General features: G+C 42.0%; 1 pseudogene; it reads left to right on the top strand.

Annotated features, from left to right (window-relative positions):
- The first annotated feature begins 3,994 nt into the window (after positions 1-3,994).
- Positions 3,995-5,254, top strand: LOC134586312 (endogenous retrovirus group 3 member 1 Env polyprotein-like; annotated as a pseudogene).
- The last annotated feature ends 16,680 nt before the right edge of the window (positions 5,255-21,934 follow it).

Below are 21,934 nucleotides of genomic sequence, written 5' to 3'. Positions count from 1 at the left end.
CTGGAGGTCACGGTGAGAACCCTGACAGTCCAGCTGAATTCTGATGTATATATGTTCAGTCAGATTCAGGTTTCTGGATTAGTTGAACTCTGTTGTAAATACCGTTCACTATATCGTGGATTCTGGAGCGAGTAGACTAGTCAAATTCTGTTGTAAATTCCGTTCACTAGATCTCGAAGTATGTTCTGATTCTGGTTTCTGGGCTAGTTGAATTCTGTTGTAAATTCCGTTCACTAGATTGCAGATTCTGGAGTGAGTAGACTAGTTGAATTTTGTTGTAAATTTAGTTCACTAGATCTCGAAGTGTGGAACTATTTGATTAACTGAACTCCAGTATAAGCTCTGTTCAGTTTAGAACATAGTCTCCAAAAAGAGTTTAGTTAAACCCTGATGTGTTTATATATATTGTGTAGCTAGATTCTGGTGTAACTATTGTCTAGCTAAGATTTGGTTTATAATATGTATGTCTTGCTAAAGTTTGATGTATATGCTGTTTAGCGGACTTTTAAAGTGTAGATAGTGTTTAATTACGCACAACACCATAACAACTGACACATAACAACTCACACCACAACCACTGACATTATATCCACGGCACCATAACTACTGACACCATAACTACTGACATTATAATTACTGACACCATAACTACAGACTATTGATACGGGGTTGTAGAAATATTAGGCAATTGGGTGGTTTAGACGTTGATGAACTGTATAGATAATTGTATAGCTTTTGGTGGGTTTTGACTTTGTTCTGTACGTGTGAGACATCATTAATGTTATGAAACGTGTGAGGATCCTGTGTGTGTGTTTACGTGTGTGTTCTGGCGTGGTAACTGTGCCACGTGATGTTATTGATAAGGAGATTTGTGTGTCAATTGTAACTGCGTTTGTATATTTGTACTGCTTTGAATCAGACTCTCCGTTGAAATCATGGGTGCGTCCGATTCACAAATGGTTGGTCTTTTGTCTTGCATGTAAAAAAAAAAAAGAAAAATTTGCTAAGGGATATGCTGTTTGGGATTATGGTGTAACGCTCTCCCCCAAAAGATTAGAATACTCTGTGTAGCAGAGAATGGCCTGTTTTGGTAACCAGTGGCCCTCCTGTGGTAGCCTTGATCCAGATTTAATACAGCAGGTTCACAAGGTTATAACTAGTATGCTGAGGCTTTATGATTAGTTTATGTATATTGATTGTTGGAAGCAAATTGTTGGAAAACAGTCTAATTGGATCAAGTTATGCCACAAGGAACAATGCAGCCTCATGGTTGTCAGAACTCGTTTGTCCACTAAGGCCACAACTCCAGCTAGTTTGGACCCCCCCCCCCTCCTTGAATATGATCTCCCTTTACCAACCCCCTACTCTTCCTCCCAAGCTGGTGTATCTGGTGTTCCCACTCCCCCTGCCTCATTGTCTCAACCTACCCACTCACCCACCTTAGATACCAGCTCATCTGTCCTGGACACACCTATTCCTGTGTCTACCCCCACTGGTTCTTTGTATCCTGAACTGACTCCCTTTTTGGTAGGAATGTATTTTAGCGTATTTTATTATTGTTTAATTTTATTATTAACAGTCTAAATTCTGAGGAAATTTTTTAGTAACAGTAACTGAGTCCATTAGACCAGATAATAGTCAGCAATGACATTGTACCATAACCACTGAAATAGCATTATAACTATGGAGTCCTGTGTGCCTTCAGTAACAGTAACTGAGTCTAAAATACAACTGGAAGAAATGTTCAATGGTATAAAACGCTTTTCCGAGATATTTCCTCCTTACTAAATTACAAACTGAGAATCAATTGGCCCTAAAAGTTCTTGAGGAGACTGCCCGTACCCAAAACCAAGCAAATCCAGCGGCTTGGGCTACTTCCCATTTCCCCAATATGGATCCTAATTGGAACACAAATGGTGCTGATATGGTTAATTTTAAAGCTTACCAACGCATGAAAGCAGGTGGCAAAAAGGCTATAAATATGTCAAGAACAGCTGAAGTATTACAAAAAACTGATGAATTTCCCAGTGCCTGTTATGAGAGACTGCTTAAATCATATAGACGTTATACCCTTTTTTATCCCGAAGACCCTGAATTCTCGTATGATTAATTCAGCATTCGTCAGCCAGGCCCAGAGTGACATTAAAAGGAAATTACAAACGTTAGAGGGATTTGCAGGGATGTCCATTACACAGCTAATGAAAGTCACAAACAAAGGGTTTATATGAATAGGGAAGCGTGAGGAGGAACGCAGAATGAAAAGGAAAGTGTATAGGAGTGGGTAGACATGGAGGAAAGATAGAAAGATAGAAGGGGAAGGTGAGATAAGGAATGACAGACCACAGATGGAAATCAATGTGCATATTGCAGAGAGGAAGGACATTGGAAAAGTGACTACCCACAGAGCTAATATAAAGCAAGTTTTAGACAAGAGGAAGTCTTAGAGGGAGCGACAGTAGTAACAGAGGAGATGTCCAGGAAGGTACATACTATCCCCCTACTCAGAGACCAAGGGATAGGGACAATAGGGACTTTGTGGGTCTGGATGATACAGTATTGGAGGACTATTGATACAGACCGGGCTCCATCCCCCTTGGCCGAGCGGAGCCTATGGTCGAAGTAACAATAGGGGGAAAAGTCCCTTCATGATTGATATGGGTGCTGAACACTCTGTTGTGACAAAATTAGTAGCCCCTCCCTCTGGAAAGACTGTTACTGTAATAGGAGCTACTGGGAAAGAAGCTATTAGACTGGTTCTCAGGAATCGTACTTGCACACTAGGGGGCCATCTTGTTCAGCATCAGTTCCTATATATGCCTGAGTGTCCAATTCAACTCCTAGGACGAGATCTATTGTCAAAGCTTCAAGCTCAGATAACATTTCTACGCAATGGATCAACGTCCCTGCAGTTTAATAAATCACTAGGCATGTTAGCTGTACTAGTGCCTAAAGAAGAAGAAAAGCATCTGTATTCTGCAATGATAACCCCGAACCCAAAGAGTGATGGACATAATTTGATATTCCAGGAGTATGGGCAGAAAATAATCCTCCAGGACTCGCCTGTAATATTCCACCTATACATGTTGAATTAAAGCTTGGTGCTTATCCTGTTAGCCTTCGTCAGTACCATATACCACAGAAGGTCAAGAAAAAAAGGACAGAGATACTTGTAATAGTTTGTGAACTATAAAGGTGGCGGAAGTGACTCACTGGATTCATCTCTCTAGGGTTAAACCAGCGGCAGATTCTTGGCAAGCTTCCCCAGATCCTGAGAATACTTGTAATATCTGGTTGAAACGAACTACCCAGTCCCTGAAGTTTGATTAAAGTGATATAAGGAAGTACGAGACGATTTTCAAAAAACGTGGTTGAGAAAGATAACAGAGAGCAGCAAATAGTTGTTTTGATGGCCATAATAAAGCCAGACCACCTACCAACGTTTCATAGCCAGAGTGTCTCAAAGAGACCTCTGTGAAGGGAAGAGAGGATAAGACGAACAACATTCCCTGCAGCCCTCACAAGCGGGAAGCTGAGGTGCCGTCGCACAGTTGAAAATGTGGATGAAGACTCCATCATAATGTATCTCTTTGTGTGTTTTAGTGTTTTTATTATATATATATATATATACAGAATGCAAAGGAGATGACATACAAGGCTGTGATAGTTGTATTAAGACTACAAAAACAGGTAACCAGATATCCAAAACTCTTATTTGGCACTCGCATTATGAATGTAAAGGACCTGTGTCTAAATGTAGATACTTAGACACTGATTATAGTGTGTGTAAGCCAGTTTAAGGTGAACCCAAGTGTTTTGATCCCCAATTCCAACCCTGTACAATCTGGCTGGTTCTTCGAAATGCCCACTCTCAGGGGGCAGTGATAAATACAACTTTGTTAAGTACCACTTCTTCCCTAGGCATCCTACTATTTGATGCATGCAAACCGATTTCTGGTAGTGGATAAGTTTGGGAATCTTTTCGGTTTCCAAATATATGGTACAGGGACAGACCCAGGAGCCATCTCATCAGGTTTTCCATTCCTTTTATGAAGAGATGAGTTTTGAAGATAAAGTTCCCCACACTGTTAAAAACCTGTTCATCGATCTGGCTGAGAGTATTGCAAGTAGTCTTAATATAACTAGCTGCTTTGTATGTGGAGGTACAAATATGGGAGACCAATGGCCATGGGAAGCGAGAGAAATATGGTGCCCTGGTTCTGAGACAAATGAGCAACGATGCCTTCCCACTCCAGTAATTAAGCAACCATACGGGAAAAAACGGAATGGCAATTAAAAACCTCCATAATAGGTCATGTATGCTTAGCTAGGGGAGGCCCAATGTATAACACACCTGTAGGCGAGTTGACTTGTCTAGGGCAGAAAGCATATAATGCTAGTAGCCATAATACTACCTGGTGGCCGGCTTCAAATGTCTCAGAGCCTACCAATCCTTTTGATAATTACACCAATTTAAGAGAGATATGGTTTGATCTATCAGCTACATCTAACTGGAGAGCCCTGAAAATGTATACTGGATTTGTGGTAAGAAGGCATATTCAGAATTACCACAAGATTGGGCGGGGGCATGTGTGCTAGGTATGCTCAAACCATCCTTCTTCTTGTTACCAATCCAAACAGGAGAGACCTGGGAAGTTAAGGTCTATGATGTAAATCATAGGGAGAAGCGAGAACCATTAAATATAGGTAATTGGGAAGATGATGAATGGCCACCCCAGCGAATTATTAATTACTATGGACCTGCTACCTGGGCTGAAGATGGTACTTATGGTTACCGAACCCCCATATACATGCTCAACCGCATCATAAGATTACAGGCGGTGGTTGAGATTATAACCAATGAGACAGCTGAACTACAGCCATTTACCAAAATAGGCTGGCTCTTGACTATTTATTAGCGGTAGAAGGAGGTGTGTGCGGAAAATGTAATCTTAGTAATTGCTGTCTGCATATAGATGATTAAGGGCAAGCTGTGGTTGACCGTACCAGCCACATGGCTAAATTAAAGCACGTACCTACTCAGATCTGGAACAGGTATAATCCAGGTAGTTGGTTTGGAAGCTGGTATGAACAGTTTGGAGGGATAAAGGCACTGGTAGGAGGCGTAGTATTTATTATTATCTTATGCCTCTTACTACCCTGCTTGATTCCATTAATAATTCGGTCCATACGTAGTGTTATTGAGAGCACTATAAGAAGACAGCAGCTCATAAAAAATGGGCATCTGGAGATATGAACCTCTAGCCCAAAGATAAAAAATTTGTAACCAGGTCGATGAGTTCTGAGAATTCATAAGATTCAGCTAGAATGCTCACATGGTCTCTCCTGTTTTGTAATTACCTGAGTGGTATTGGCAAAGTATGGTAAGTGATGCATCTGGAGTACTCCGTATCAGAAGCATCAAAGGGGGGGAATGTGATGGTATTTCAGCTAGGCCCAACATTTAGTAGACCTAAAATCTCCATGTGGCATATACAAGTACAGGTATCTGTTAGTTAGTTACATGTAGCTAAGATACTGTCATCAATGTACTGAGCATGTGCAAGAACTAAAACCACATTCCATGCTCCTCAAGGGCCATGGTGTCAAGATTACTGTTTGATCCAGCACGTAGAACTGTATAGCACGGATGACAAATAAGTAACATATTACCGGTCCTTAGAATGGCCGGATTTAACGTACATAGAATAGTCAAAATACTAGCCGAGGTCAGGGAACACAGAAAAAAACCAGGTAGAAAACTAATAACAGGAACGCGCTCTCGGACAACCACAAGGGAAACCACGACAGGGCACTGAGCAGGATGAGAACTGGGCCTAAATACCCCTCCTTTAGTTCTGATAGGCTGTAACTGGCCATTGACCCCAAAGTCAGTTACCAGGCTTCATTTGCATAATTGCTGCTCAGCATTAACCCTTCTGTGGATTAGGTTGCTGCTCGGCACAACTTTTCCTGTGTGGACAGTAAATGTCATTAACCACATTTCTATAAGCGGATGAATACGTGACACCAGGTTTCATTTGCACAATTGCTGCTCAGCATTAACCCTTCTGTGGATTAGGTTGCTGCTCGGCACAACTTTTCCTGTGTGGACAGTAAATGTCATTAACCACATTTCTATAAGCGGATGAATACGTGACACCAGGTTTCATTTGCACAATTGCTGCTCAGCATTAACCCTTCTGTGGATTAGGTTGCTGCTCGGCACAACTTTTCCTGTGTGGACAGTAAATGTCAATAACCACATTTCTATAAGCGGATGAATACGTGACACCAGGTTTCATTTGCACAATTGCTGCTCAGCATTAACCCTTCTGTGGATTAGGTTGCTGCTCGGTACAACTTTTCCTGTGTGGACAGTAAATGTCATTAACCACATTTTTTTCTAAGCGGATGAATATGTGACACATGGTGCCTGTCCATATAAGGTAATCCTGTGTATCCTGTTTGCTGATTGGTGTAAAGGTACAGATGGGGGATACATAGCTTATAAAAAGCCTCTACTCCGAGATCCCGGTACCACTCACATACCACAGAAGATATGGGGTGCAAGCATAAACGGCAGTGCCAGACGGAGAGGCCTGCCATACAGGATATTAGGCTGTCCTTTGGGAGGGAACCCCAGCAAACACCCACAAGGGCGGCAGCTGAGCAATATAGTGAGCAGGATGCCTCTGATGACTCCCCTGAAGAGGAGGAATTTATCATCTCGCCTCACCCGGCTGGAGTATACCAGCAAAATGACTCGGATGAGGACTCATCCCCCTCCACAAAGGGTGATATTAAAAAACTACTGCTAGATCTGAGAGCAATGTGGAAGTCAGACCTCCAGGAAACACAAGCTGACATCAAAGCCTTGCAGCATAAGATGTCGACAATGGAGAGCAGGGAACAAGCCAGAGACACTCAGCTCCAGGCCACTACGCAAAATGTGGAGGGTCTCACCTCACAAGTTAAACAACTAAGCAACATGGTGCTCACACTGGAGTCCAGACACAGGCGTCGGAATGTGCGCCTGAGAGGCCTACCTGAACAAGTTGAGGGGGGGACACACTACAATATGTCCAAAAGCTGTTTACCTTCATGGGCGTCCAGAGCCCTACAGGCACCCCTAGTATCCTGGCTGCCTTCCGCGTACGCAAATCTGCAGCAGCACCAGCAGACGCCCCGAGACACATCATTGTGACAACTAGAGACATTGCGGTGATGACTGCTGTTATGAATAAATCCAGAACCATGGGCCAAGTGAGTTTTGAGGGCCATAACCTCTCCATCTAGAGTGACCTTCCATTTGTCGTCCTAGTGGAAAGGAGACGGCTGGCCCCAGTGGCTAGGAGGCTGCGAGACTGCTCTATCAAATATAGCTGGAATGCAGATGGCTCTCTGGCCGTCATACAGGGTACAGAAACACTCGCCCTAACCTCCTCAGATGACCCTGAGATTCTCTTTAACAAGCTGGGCCGACTAGCCGCCAACATGCCTGAAGAAACGAACCGGGAGGGTGCACCGCCAGAGAAAAGGGCCGTAGAGAGAGCGACACAACAGAGCGGTCCGACCAAGCGACACCTGCCTAACACCAGGGACAGCTCCGGAATGCCATAAGTGTCACCAAGGAACTGTCGGTGTGCTGTTCCCCTCAATATTGTCAAGTTTAAATACTTTACTTTTTTCTTTCTCCTTATATAACTCTTTGAGACCTGCGGGCAGTTACCGCTCGTTGATGCGACATCTTAATATACATGGCCTATAGATGGACACAAGTACCACTAATGTCACCACACGTGGCCTTTCTCCTTTCCATGTCTTTTATTTTTACACTATTTTTGTATTGTTTTGTTTTATTGAACCATACTGAGCCTTAAAATAATCTTCAACTGTTTATTCCTCACATATAAATTACACATATGTATATCATGTGCATAACTCTAATAAAATACAAATTTAATTAAAAAAAAGCCTCTACTCCATGTGCTCAGTGCTCAGGTCTTTTGAACAGGAGTTCAGCTGAGACCTGGTCGGTAAAAATAAAGACCTTTACTTCCTGAAATGACCTGTGTCCGGACTCTCTGTGCGTGGCTTCTTCCGTGTTCCCCTGCGACAGTAATTGCAGGCCAGCCCTCTTTTTCCTTTTTTTGCCTTAATGAATCAAGACTACTTCAGCACTGGCACTACAAATATGGTGTTGTGATAAGTACTAAGCTACTCAGGATGAGATTATTTGGGTGTCTGGGTTGGCAAACAGTAATGCATTTACAATGCAATTCATTTTTTTACATTCTTTATTTATGGCATGCAGAGATAAACAGGCTAGCACAACCCCCTCTGTTCCTGTACGTCCAGTGGTGTGATCTCAATTATGTGTCTCAATTATGTTAGTCCACCCATTGTACAGCGCTACGGAATTTGTTGGCGCTATATAAATAATAAAATAATAATAATAAAATAATAATAACATGTCAACCAGATTGCATGAAACAAGTGAGAGGTGAGGGCATCTATGTAACAGCATGTAGAGAATGCTGCATTTTTTTCTTTTGATAAAGGAAATAAATATGACAGGCTAAACATACATGCCCAATATCATAATTAATAACATGGCTAAACAGACTAAGACTATAGGATATGGTTATAGCAAGGTAGATAATAGTTAAGCACTGATTAAAAGCCCAATTCTGAAATGAGAATGTAGCATTGGCCGCTGGGGGGATGGATGGTCGAGGGTTTTCGGCCCATTCCTTTCAGATTGGGGCTGCCACTCAGGCAAGTTTATTGGGCGCATTGGTAGGTGGTAGTCGGGGCGTTTTAAGTCATTTGTCCGTCCTCATATGCTGTAACCCTCTTCTCGTTGTAGGTGGTCGGTCCCGGTAGGCCGGGCCTATGGGCGGAATTTGGGGTTCTCATTTGACTTGGCCCGAGTCCGGTGGAAGGGCATTAGGGGTCTTCTATGGCATCAGTATACCCAGAATTCGTGGCTCTGTGTAAGTTTGTCTCAGGGCCGGTGGTCCATGCGGGAGGCAATGACTTAGGGGAAACCAGGACAGTGGACCTTCTCCACGCAATTCGACACAACTTGGCGAGATGCATGGCGATATTTCCGGACATGACCTTGGTTTGGTCGGAGGTGGTTTCCAGGCCGTGCTGGTGCGCGCTGCCGCACTCACGCGGTTTGGAGAAGTGCCGGCGCAAGCTTAACATTGCCGTAGGAAAATTCGTACAGCGGATGGGCGGGGTAGTCGTCCGACATGTGGAGCTGGAGGGTGATAACCGGGATTTGATGAGGAAGGACGGGGTACACTTAAATGCCATCGGGTTGGATATCCTTAATACGGGTTTACAGAGCGGGATTGAGGCTGCGCTGTTGGCGGGGGGCGCGATGACGACAGGAGGCTTGAAGGGAAGTCGTCATCGCGGTGGCGGGAGTTCTGGCCAGCGCAGGCAGAAGTGAAGAAGTTGCCAAGGAGGCTTGGGGAGTCGCAGCCTGCTAGGAGCTGATGGCAGAGGCAGGCTGCTCTGGACTCATGGTTTGTTGGGGTAGGCAATCACTCCAACAGCTGACAGTATGGTTTTGTTGCTGGCATGTAAGAATGAATAAAGCTGTGGCCGTTGCCCTTACCCAACTTAATACGGTCTCTTGTGTGTCATTGGTAAAGTGGGGCAACGGGTTGGTTGGGCATTACAGCTAGACAGCAGTCATGTAACTTCACACAAATTACTAAAGATATAAGTGGGGGTAGCTGTATTCAGATGTTGCTGAACAAAAATGTATTTATGTAGTAAACACAGTTTATAAAACACAGCAAACATTCACATAACTATAAAAAAAATGCATGTATGCCCAGCGAACCTGCACTATAGAGAGACAGGCTGCTGAGTGAAGAGGTCAGAAATACATTAAAATCACCAGGTGGAGATGCTAGTATGTTTGAATAGCCAAATGCGGTGATGAGAACAGTCTCCATACAGAGCCATAGGGGTGGGCAAATAGTAAATCCCCCACATGTTGTAGAACTGCAACTTCCATGATGCTTTGCCATTCTAGATGCTGACAGATGTCGTTCTACAACATCTGGAGATCTACCATTTGCCTAGCGCTAAAGCATTTCTTCTTAACAGGGACCTTGATAATATGAATGGCATTGGCGAGGTAATAAATTCCTCAGCTAAAAAAACATTTTAGGCAAGTAAACAAATTCTGCAAACCAACTTCATACACTCTCCCCAATTGAGAAAAAGTCCTCTATTGCAGTTCGGTTAGAGACACGGTAGAAAACTGTTATTAAGGACATTATCTGAGACCTTATAAAAATTATGTTAACCAATAGGGATCAAAGAAATTACACGAGTACCACCGGCATTAAGTAACGGCACTTGTTCGGTCAACAAAAAGTAAATTCGTAGTTAGCTGAAATCTGACCAGAAAGGCTCTGAGACATGGCAAAGAGGGACAATGACATCTTTCAAAATATTTCAATAAAATATATGCGTATCATACAGTACAAATAAGCAGTTTATATATTTGTTCCTGTAACCTTACAAAAATTGTTAAAGGTTTATACAGGGAATATTGCTGTACTCGTAAATGTAGAGGAACAGAATTTTTCTTATTATTGTAGTGCATATCAGGTTTAGAAAATACACAGAAAAAATAAAATGAATAGCACGAATAAAAAGGAAGAGTGAGGGGGGCGGGGCCGGACCGCCGAGCTGGAAGGTCGCATGTAAGATCAGCTCCTGCTATTAACCAGCCTTTAAAGCAACTAAATGCTAAAAATACATTACCTATGGACCGTCAGTAACGGTACTCAGCACCGAGGAGATGCTGGATCCAGGGCGAGGCCGGCTCCATGAGTTTCAGTCCCCTGGAGGGAAGGTAGTCGACAGCCCGGTTGACGGCCGCTGCCCTACTATCCTCCTAGACAGCACTTGGCCAGAGACCCAGCTCCGGACGGAACCGGCCCTGTTCCCCCCCCTATGGACCGGGGGGGTGATCCCGGTCCTCACCCAGCAGCTAAACAATCCAGGCCCAGCGACATTACAACTCAGCTTGAGGACCCGGGCGCAAAACACAAAATGGCGGACGCCATGTGCGCTGCGGCAAAAAAGATAGGCTGTTTTCGCACCGAGCCCTCAGCAACGAACGGGACCTCTGGACGGTGCCCCAGGGAGGCGGAGAAGCCCACGACCCCCATACTTCACAATACAGACCTTCATGGGGGATCTCAATTGCCCCTTCACCAAGCAACATCAAAGGCAAACAGGGAAGGTAACTTGACGGAACCGCTGACAGCGACTACTTACCACAGAGAACAGGGACTCTGTCTCCCATCGACGTGCTCCCACAGTGCGCCTGCATGCATACCCGCCGTACACAAAATCTGCAAAGCGGCAGTTCTAGCGAGGGGACGCAGGCGGCACCCAGCGGCAGACTTTCCTGGACTCTCTACTGCTTACCCCGGCGGACTCTGCCCTTCTGTTGCCCGACCCTGGCGGTATTGGTCCGACACGTTTGGGGCCCACAGGACACCAAATACTGGACTCTGCCTGAATAAAACTCCCAACCGGGAACTAACGCTACTCACCAGACGAACCGGCGCCCAGCACTGAGCAACTGACAGCGCGAGGGGAGCACAACCACCCCCAACAGGGTAGCGGATGAACCACCTTGGACTGGGACTCAATGACAGGCAAAGTGCCTAATATCCCCTACCTTTTCACATCCCAAACAAACTCTCATGAATATATGCAATCAAGCCTTAACACCACTTCCCATTGCTCCAGCCATGGACCGCAGGGGGAGGCTTTACTTGAGACCAGGCGACCACAAGATAAGCAAACCTACCTATAGCCTAACCCATAATCACGCAAGCTGCATTAGTTACTCAGCACACATAGCGCATACACCATAATCTCTACTGTCAAGCAGTCCATATAGCCTACCAAGCACAGTGATAGTTATTTTCACCCCTTTGCTTAGCAACCTGCAACAAGCATATACAATACGTATAAATATCAGCATATCAATAGGCTGTTCAAAATGTCTAGCTAGCATTGTATTGTGGTTGTCTCCCCTAACACACCATTAACAAATACAATGCCTACAACCTGCATCACAACTGTCTAGCTAATCAACACACCTAACCTGCTGAATATCACTTACTCAAATGCTATCTTAACAAAATAAATGTTCAGTCAAGCTTGTTATCTATTTATATAAAAAAATGTGCAAACTTATGTGCCACAGTTTAATTTCTGTAATTCCTGAAACATGCCGTTGTGGCGTCTGTTGATAACCTGTGCACAACCAAAATAAAGATTTAAAAAAAAAAAAAGGAATAATGAACATACAAAATATGAAGCAAATATGCATTGTTGTATGTGGATGGGAAAAACAAACAAAAGACACAATACTAATACAAAAGGGAAATTGCCAAATGCATACTTGCCAATATTGTCAAGAGCAGAAATGCTTTGAAACCACGTAGTGCAGCTGCTATTGTGTTTAAATATCCAGAAGAGTACAGAGCACTGGCGTACATACCGCAGTCGCAGGGGTCGCAACTGCGACCGGGCTCGTCACTCCAGGGTGCCCCACCACCCTGCAGACCAATGCAACTGGGTACCTGTCATCATCATTTGAGCCCCGGCCCGCCGCATGTTAAGGTGCTCATCGGGGAGCCCATGCTGTCAGGGCCACCTGATGAAGATGGATTGTCAGGGGGCCGGTCAGCGCTGCGGAGCTTTAACAGCACAACCGGGCCACCTGTGATGAGATCATCACTGCTGGGAGGAAGTGACTGCCCGTCACTCCTCCAAGAAATCACGCAGAGCCCGCGCGGGAGGAAGCAGTTGGGAGTCAGAGTGGGAACTCTGACTCCCATCAACCTGAGCCACCAATGGACCCCAGGGAAAGTCACCCTCCTGCACCTAAAAGGTAGGAAAAAGGAGGGTGACTTAAATATGATGTGTTTGTGTTTGTTTGTATGGGTCTGTGCCTATCTGTCTGTAAGTATGTGCGCCTGTCTGTTTGTATGTATGTGTCTTTGTATGTATGTCTTGTGTCTGCCTATATGTATGTGTCTGTATGTGTGTGTGTCTGTCTGTATGTGTGTGTATGTCGGTATGTGTCTGTGTCTATCTGTATGTGTCTGTGTCTATCTGTATGTATGTATGTATGTGTGCCTGTCTGTTTTTATGTATGTATGTGTCTATGTATGTATGTATGTATGTATGCATGTATGTATGTGTGTCTTTTGTGTATCTGTGTCTGTCTGTATGTACGTGTGCCTGGCTGTCTGTGTGTATGTGTGCCTGTCTGTCTGTTTGTATGTATGTGTGTCTTGTCTGTATGTATGTGTGCCTGTCTGTTTGTATGTGTCTTTGTATGCATGTTTGTCACGTGTGTGTGTTTGTCTGTCCGTTTTTGTGTCTTTGTATGTATGTGTGTCTTGTGTGTGTGTGTATGTCTGTCTGTATGTTTGTGTCTGTATGTATGTGTGCCTGTCTGTCTGTTTGTATGTATGTGTCTTGTCTGTATGTATGTGTGCCTGTCTGTCTGTTTGTATGTATGTGTGTCTCTGTATGTATGTGTGTGTATGTCTGTCGAGGGGGGAGAGTTAGAGGAGGGGAAGAGGGAGGGGGCTTGTGGGAGTGAAGGGGGGGCCCATGGATCAGTTTCGCACCGGGGCCCCATGGGTTATGTGTATGCCAGTAGCATTTATTTTTAACAGGGACCCAAATTATTTACATGACACAGTATTAGCTGGGTGACCCAGTGTACAGTTAAAATATTAACACTGTATTTTAGTATGAAAGGAAGTATATTATGTAAAGCAACTTTATTCAATTTCCCAAAAGTGAAAAGGTCCTCTATTGCACTTCTGTTAATGCATTCCATGAAACATATGCAGAAGATATGCTTTCTTAAGTAGACATAATTCAGTTCTCATTAACAAAAAAAAAGTTTCCATTGACATTGAGTAGAAATGTAGTAGCTTTGCTACTGTATCTTTTAGAATGTCCATCAGTCCTATCAGGTCATGTGACCAGAAAGCAACAGTTGTAGTGACAGTTGGAGTGGACTAAATTGGCCATAATTACAGTGAAAAATCACAAGAAACAATATCAAACTCTATCAGTTTCCAGCTAACTAAATAACAATTAGATACCCTACAGGTTATTATGTCAAAAATATGGAATATGGAGTTTATTCACCAAAGAGTGTCTTGAGGTGAATTGAGAAGACAATATTATTTAGGTTAAAATGGGTAAACTGAAGGTTTTTCAACTATCTATTTTAGCCTAAATTTTACAATTCATCACATCATACTGTTTAGTTAATTAAGCCGGTTTGGCTTTTATTACCGTGCACTGCCCATAGAACTGACCTTAAAATACATTAACATAAACATCAATCTTACTATGATTTATTTTCTTTTTTAAGTTGTGCCTACATTTGAAACAAAAAAAATAATTAAAGAAATCACATTTTGTTTTTAAGCACCGGGCTGCATTATTAAAGTGGCACTGTCACCGTCTGGGGAATTTGCCGAAATTCACAAAAATGTCCGACAGTGGAGCATATTGAATATATCAATATATTTTCAAATTGAAACCAGCAATAGATGAATCTAAGTGACCATAATTAGAGACTAAAGTTTGGAATATAAATATTTAAATGATTTGATTGGGGTGTACTCCTACATTTTATAACAAGTGTTGAAAATTATATTAAGGATGTATTACACTAGACTCAAATGATCTGTTTCTTTTGTCAAAAGGCATACCTGCTGTTTGAATGGATATCTTATTAATTGCATACCTTTCCAAAGCCGCCCTTGCCAAGAAGTTTGTGGAAAGTAAATCTCTCCAGCGAAAGAGATGAATCCAACAATGGACTTGGATCTGCTGGAGAGATGCTGATGTCTTCATTACTTTCCTCTTCACTCGCGCGTTGTTTTCTTTCTTCATCTTGATGTTCTTCTTTCTTCTTTTTCTTTACCTGTAGATCTCTCCCAACGTTACCTTTTTGTTGTTCTCTTCCTTGGCTCTCTACCTCTTCAGCGGTCCTCTTCTTTGCCTTCTTATCGCGCATGTTTGAATGTGATGGTTTAAAACCACGAATGTCGAAAAAAATTGCGCCAACTTTCACCAAGCAAAATTGCTTTCAAAAGGTTTAAAAGAAATGGCAGGTGCATGAGCCAAGTTCTATGTCATAAGTTCTAAAGTGCTCTGATTGGTCAGAAAATGCATTGTGTTATTTTTTTTTAAATCCCAATGATTATTTTTAAAAACATTTTATCATTAACGAAAAAAAACAACTTGAAAATATTTCATGGTGGCACATTGTGGCTGTTAAAATTCCTTGGAAATGTATAATTTCAAATGTATTTTAGGTTTAGTGTTTAGCCCCTCATCTATGCCATTTGTGCAGAGTCCCCAGTACTTTGGGGACAAATAACATGTTGAATGGGTAAAAATCAGGGGTAGATATATACGTACATGTTAAAGCACATGTTTAGTGTTGTAATGTATTAGGGGCTTGTAGGAAAAAAAAGTATCCTTGACTGTAATTTCTGCTTTTTCTGCTTCATTGCACGCTTTTAGCAAAGGTCTAAAATTTACTCGCCACAATAAATGTCTTTTTTTTAAATTGGGCCATGACACAGTATTAGTGCAAGAAGTGACCAGCTGGAGGGGAGCGCAGGGAGCTTTCCTCCTGCCGGTTCAGCCTGACATTGCGCCCCTAAGGAGGCCATCTTATGGTAGTGCTAGCTCTGAGTGAACGTAACCACTGGGTAGCACATCAACATTTAATAAGTAAAGTATTGTACATTTCCGGCCATCTTAGTGAAGTAATTAATTTTTTGAGCTGCGAAGATGCCCCATATTTTGCCAATTTTTTACCGTCATTAATATTCTACATTTGATCAACCAAAATGAGTAGGTATGCAATTTAGTCCTGTAACTTCACACACATTAGTAAAGTGGGGGTAGCTGTATTCAGATGTTGCTGAACAAAAATGTATTTATGTAGTAACACAGTTTATAAAACACAGCAAATATGCACATAACTACCGTATATACTCGAGTATAAGCCGACCCGAATATAAGCCGAGGCCCCTAATTTTACCCCAAAAAACTGGGAAAACTTATTGACTCGAGTATAAGACTAGGGTGGGAAATGCAGCAGCTACTGGTAAATTTCTAAATAAAATTAGATCCTAAAAAAATTATATTAATTGAATATTTATTTACAGTGTGTTTATATAATGAATGCAGTGTGTGCGTATGAATGCAGTGTATGAATGCAGTGTGTGTGTGTATGAGTGCAGTGTGTGCGTTAGAGTGCAGTGTGAGTGCGTTAGAGTGCAGTGTGTGTGCGTATATATTAATTGAATATTTATTTCCAGTGTGTGTATATAATGAATGCAGTGTGTGTGTATGAGTGCAGTGTGTGTGTATGAGTGCAGTGTGTGTGTGTGAGTGCAGTGTGTGTGTGTGTGAGTGCAGTGTGTGTGTGTGTGAGTGCAGTGTGTGTGCGAGTGCAGTGTGTGTGTGTGTGCGCGAGTGCAGTGTGTGTGTGTGAGTGCAGTGTGTGTGTGTGAGTGCAGTGTGTGTATATGAATGAAGTGTGAGTGTGTGTGATGCAGTGTGTGTTTGTGTATGTGTTGGTGGGGGTGGGCATTTTTTATATTATTAATTCTTTTATTAATTATGTTATTTTTATTTTTTTAATATTATTATAAATTTTTATTATTATTATTTAATTGAATTATTATTATTATTTTTTTTATTATTATATTATATTTATTATATTTTTTTTCGTCCCCCCTCCATGCTTGATACATAGCAGGGAGGGGGGCTCCTTCCCTGGTGGTCCAGGGTCATTGGCAGTTCAGTGGGGGGGAGAGGGGGGCTGGCAGAGCTGTACTTACCTGTCCTGCAGCTCCTGTCAGCTCCCTCCTCCTCCGCGCGGTCTGTGCAGCTCCCTCTGTCAGCTCACAGTGTAAGTCTCGCGAGAGCCGCGGCTCTCGCGAGACTTACACTGGGAGCTGACCGAGGTGCTGAACGGACGGCGCGGAGGAGGAGAGAGCTGACAGGAGCTGCACGACAGGTAAGTACAGCTCTGCCAGCCCCCCTCTCCCCCCCACTGAACTGCCAATGACCCTGGACCACCAGGGAAGCTCTGCCAGCCCCCCTCTCCCCCGGTCTGTATTATGGCAATGCAAATTGCCATAATACAGACAGTGACTCGAGTATAAGCCGAGTTGGGTTTTTTCAGCACAAAAAATGTGCTGAAAAACTCGGCTTATACTCGAGTATATACGGTATATAAAAAAAAATGCATGTGTGCCCAGCGAACCTGCACCATAGAGAGACAGGCTGCTGAGTGAAGAGGTCAGAAATACATTAAAATCACCAGGTGGAGATGCTAGTATGTTTGAATAGCCAAATGCTGTGATGAGAACAGTCTCTATACAGAGCCATAGGGGTGGGCAAATAGTAAATCACCCACATGTTGTAGAATTGCAACTTCCATGATGCTTTGCCATTCTAGATGCTGACAGCTCTCGTTCTACAACATCTGGAGATCTACCATTTGCCTAGCTCTAAAGCATTTCTTCTTAACAGGGACCTTGATAATATGAATGGCATTGGCGAGGTACTAAATTCCTCAGCTAAAAAAACATTTTAGGCAAGTAAACAAATTCTGCAAACCAACTTCATACACTCTCCCCAATTGAGAAAACATCCTCTATTGCAGTTCGGTTAGAGACACGGTAGAAAGCAGTTATTAAGGACATTAGCTGAGACCTTATAAAAATGATGTACCACCGGCATTAAGTAGCGGCACTTGTTCGGTCTACAAAAAGTAAATACGTAGTTAGCTGTAATCTGACCAGAAAGGCTCTGAGACATGGCAAAGAGGGACAATGACATCTTTCATAATATTTCAATAAAATATATGCGTATCATACAGTACAAATAAGCAGTTTCTATATTTGTTCCTGTAACCTTACAAAAATTGGTAAAGGTTTATACAGGGAATATTGCTGCACTCGTAAATGTAGAGGAACAGAATTTTTCTTATTGTTGTAGCGCACATCAGGTTTAGAAAATACACAGCAAAAATAAAATGAATAGCACGAATAAAAAGGAATAATGAACATACAAATTATGAAGCAAATATGCATTGTTGTATGCGGATGGGAAAAACAAACAAAAGACACAATACTAATACAAAAGGGAAATTGCCAAATGCATACTTGCCAATATTGTCAAGAGCAGAAATGCTTTGAAACCACGTAGTGCAGCTGCTATTGTGTTTAAATATCCAGAAGATGTAATGATAGCAGTCCTCTTGCAGAGTACAGAGCACTGGCGTACATACCGCGGTCGCAGGGGTCGCAATTGCGACCAGGCTCGTCACTCCAGGGGGCCCCGCCACCCTGCAGACCCCTTCGACTGGGTGCCCGCCATCATCATTTGGGCCCCGGCCCGCCGCATTTTAAGGTGCCTATGAAGATGGATTGTCAGAGAGCCGGTCAGCGCTGCGGAGCTCTAACAGCACAACCGGGCCCCCTGTGATGAGATCATGACTGCTGGGAGGAAGTGACTAGATGGGCCGAATGGTTCTTATCTGCCGTCACATTCTATGTTTCTATGTTTCCTCCCAGAAATCACACAGAGCCCGCGCAGGAGGAAGGAATTGGGAGTCATAGTGGGAACTCTGACTCCCATCAACCTGAGCCACCAATGGACCCCAGGGAAAGTCACCCTCCTGCACCTAGAAGGTAGGAAAAAGGAGGGTGACTTAAATATTATGTGTGTGTTTGTTTGTATGTATGTATGGGTCTGTGTCTATCTGTCTGTATGTATGTGTGCCTGTCTGTTTGTATGTATGTCTTGTGTGTGTATGTGTATCTGTCTATCTGTCTGTCTGTATGTGTCTTTGTATGTATGTGTGTGTGTCTGTCTGTATGTGTGTGTCTGTCTGTATGTATCTGTGTCTATCTGTATGTGTCTTGTGTCTATCTGTATGCGTCTGTGTCTATCTGTATGTATGCATGTGTGCCTGTCTGTTTTTATGTATGTATGTGTCTATGTATGTATGTGTATCTTGTGTGTGTCTGTGTCTGTCTGTATGTACGTGTGCCTGTCTGTCTGTCTGTATGTGTGCCTATCTGTCTGTTTGTATGTGTGTGTGTCTTGTCTGTATGTATGTGTGCCTGTCTGTTTGTACGTGTCTGTGTATGCATCTTTGTCGTGTGTGTGTGTCTGTCTGTAAATGTGTCTGTCTGTTTTATGTATGTATGTGTCTTTGTATGTATGTGCGTCTTGTGTGTGTGTGTGTGTATGTCTGTCTGTATGTTTGTGTATGTATGTGTATCTCTGTATGTATGTGTGTGTGTGTCTGTCGAGGGGGGAGAGTTAGAGGAGGGGAAGAGGGAGGGGGTTTGTGGGAGGGAGGAGGTGGGCGTCCATGGATCAGTTTCGCACCGGGGCCCCAAGGGTTATGTGTATGCCAGTAGCATTTGTTTTTAACAGGGACCCAAATTATTTACATGGCACAGTATTAGCTGGGTGACCCAGTGTACAATTACAATATTAACACTGTATTTTAGTATGGAAGGAAGTATATAATGTAAAGCAACTTTATTGAATTTCCCAAAAGTGAAAAGGTCCTCTATTGCACTTCTGTTAATGCATTCCATGAAACATATGCAGAATATATGTTTTCTTAAGTAGACATAATTCAGTTTTCTTTAACAAAAAAAAAAAGTTTCCATTGACATTGAGTAGAAACGTAGTAGCTTTGCTACTGTTACCCTACAGGTTATTATGTAAAAAATATGGAATATGGAGTTTATTCACCAAAGAGTGTCTTGAGGTGAATTGAGAAGACAATATTATTTAGGTTAAAATAGGTAAACTGAAGGTTTTTCAACTATCTATTTTAGCCTAAATTTTACAATTCATCACATCATACTGTTTAGTAGTTAATTAAGCCGGTTTGGCTTTTAATACCGTGCACTGCCCATAGAACTGACCTTAAAATACATTAACATAAACATCAATCTTACTATGATTTATTTTCTTTTTTAAGTTGTGCCTACATTTGAAACAAAAAAAAATAATTAAAGAAATCACATTTTGTTTTTAAGCACCGGGCTGCATTATTAAAGTGGCACTGTCACCGTCTGGGGAATTTGCCGAAATTCACAAAAATGTCCGACAGTGGAGCAAATTGAATATATCGATATATTTTCAAATTGAAACCAGCAATAGATGAATATAAGTGACCATAATCAGAGACTAAAGTTTGGAATATAAATATTTAAATGATTTGATTGGGGTGTACTCCTACATTTTATAACAAGTGTTGAAAATTATATTAATGATGTATTACACTAGACTCAAATGATCTGTTTCTTTTGTCAAAAGGCATACTGCTTTTTGAATGGATATCTTATTAATTGCATACCTTTCCAAAGCCGCCCTTGCCAAGAAGTTTGTGGAAAGTAAATCTCTCCAGCGAAAGAGATGAATCCAACGATGGACTTGGATCTGCTGGAGAGATGCTGATGTCTTCATTACTTTCCTCTTCACTCGCGCGTTGTTTTCTTTCTTCATCTTGATGTTCTTCTTTCTTCTTTTTCTTTACCTGTAGATCTCTCCCAACGTTACCTTTTTGTTGTTCTCTTCCTTGACTCTCTACCTCTTCAGCGGTCCTCTTCTTTGCCTTCTTATCACGCATGTTTGAATGTGATGGTTTAAAACCACGAATGTCGAAAAAAATTGCGCCAACTTTCACCAAGCAAAATTGCTTTCAAAAGGTTTAAAAGAAATGGCAGGTGCATGAGCCAAGTTCTATGTCATAAGTTCTAAAGTGCTCTAATTGGTCAGAAAATGCATTGTGTTATTTTTTTAAATCCCAATGATTATTTTTAAAAACATTTTATCATTAACGAAAAAAACTACTTGAAAATATTTCATGGTGGCACATTGTGGCTGTTAAAATTCCTTGGAAATGTATAATTTCAAATTTATTTTAGGTTTAGTGTTTAGCCCCTCATCTATGCCATTTGTGCAGAGTCCCCAGTACTTTGGGGACAAATAACATGTTGAATGGGTAAAAATCAGGGGTAGATATATACGTACATGTTAAAGCACATGTTTAGTTTTGTAATGTATTAGGAGCTTGTGGAAAAAAAGTATCCTTGACTGTAATTTCTGCTTTTTCTGCTTCATTGCACGCTTTTAGCAAAGGTCTAAAATTTACTCGCCACAATAAATGTATTTTTTTTAAATTGGGCCTATATTTGAGAATAAAAAAAAGAAAAAAAATACTTTTTTTTACTATAAAAAAACATTCTAGCCCCCTGAAACTGACTCCTAGCACCAGCAATCTGAGATCAACGTTTACCTCCTTCCCAGATGGTGCAGCAATAGGAGTGTGAAGAGCAACGTATGTGTACAGAGCACAGGATGTGTCCTGTATTAAACTGCCTGGTCATAAGAAAGCAGGGAGCCCGCAGCAGTGTGAAACAACTCCTCTCTTGCTCCATAAATAAATGTTAAGCTAGAATAACACAATACTGGCCCCTCTTCAGAGATATCTCATAAGTTTTTCAGAATTTTTTTTTTAATGTATATCACACCCTTGCATCATTCAATTCAAGTATACAACACATGCCACACACAGTGGTACTTAAATTGGCATAATTACAATACAAAAATCACAAAAAACATTTTTTATACACTATCAATTTACAGCTAACTAAATAACAAGTAGATACCCCACAGGTGAATATGTTTAAAATATGGAGTTTATTCACCAAAGACTATCTTGAGGTGAATGCATAATTGAGAAGACACTATTATTAGGTTAAAATTGGTAAAGTGGTTTTTTAGC

The sequence above is a fragment of the Pelobates fuscus genome, chromosome 2 (genome assembly GCF_036172605.1).
Source record: "Pelobates fuscus isolate aPelFus1 chromosome 2, aPelFus1.pri, whole genome shotgun sequence".
In the NCBI taxonomy this organism is placed as follows: Eukaryota; Metazoa; Chordata; class Amphibia; order Anura; family Pelobatidae; genus Pelobates; species Pelobates fuscus.
The sequence above is the reverse complement of the archived record's forward strand: the minus strand, read 5'-3'. Positions and strand labels throughout refer to the sequence as shown.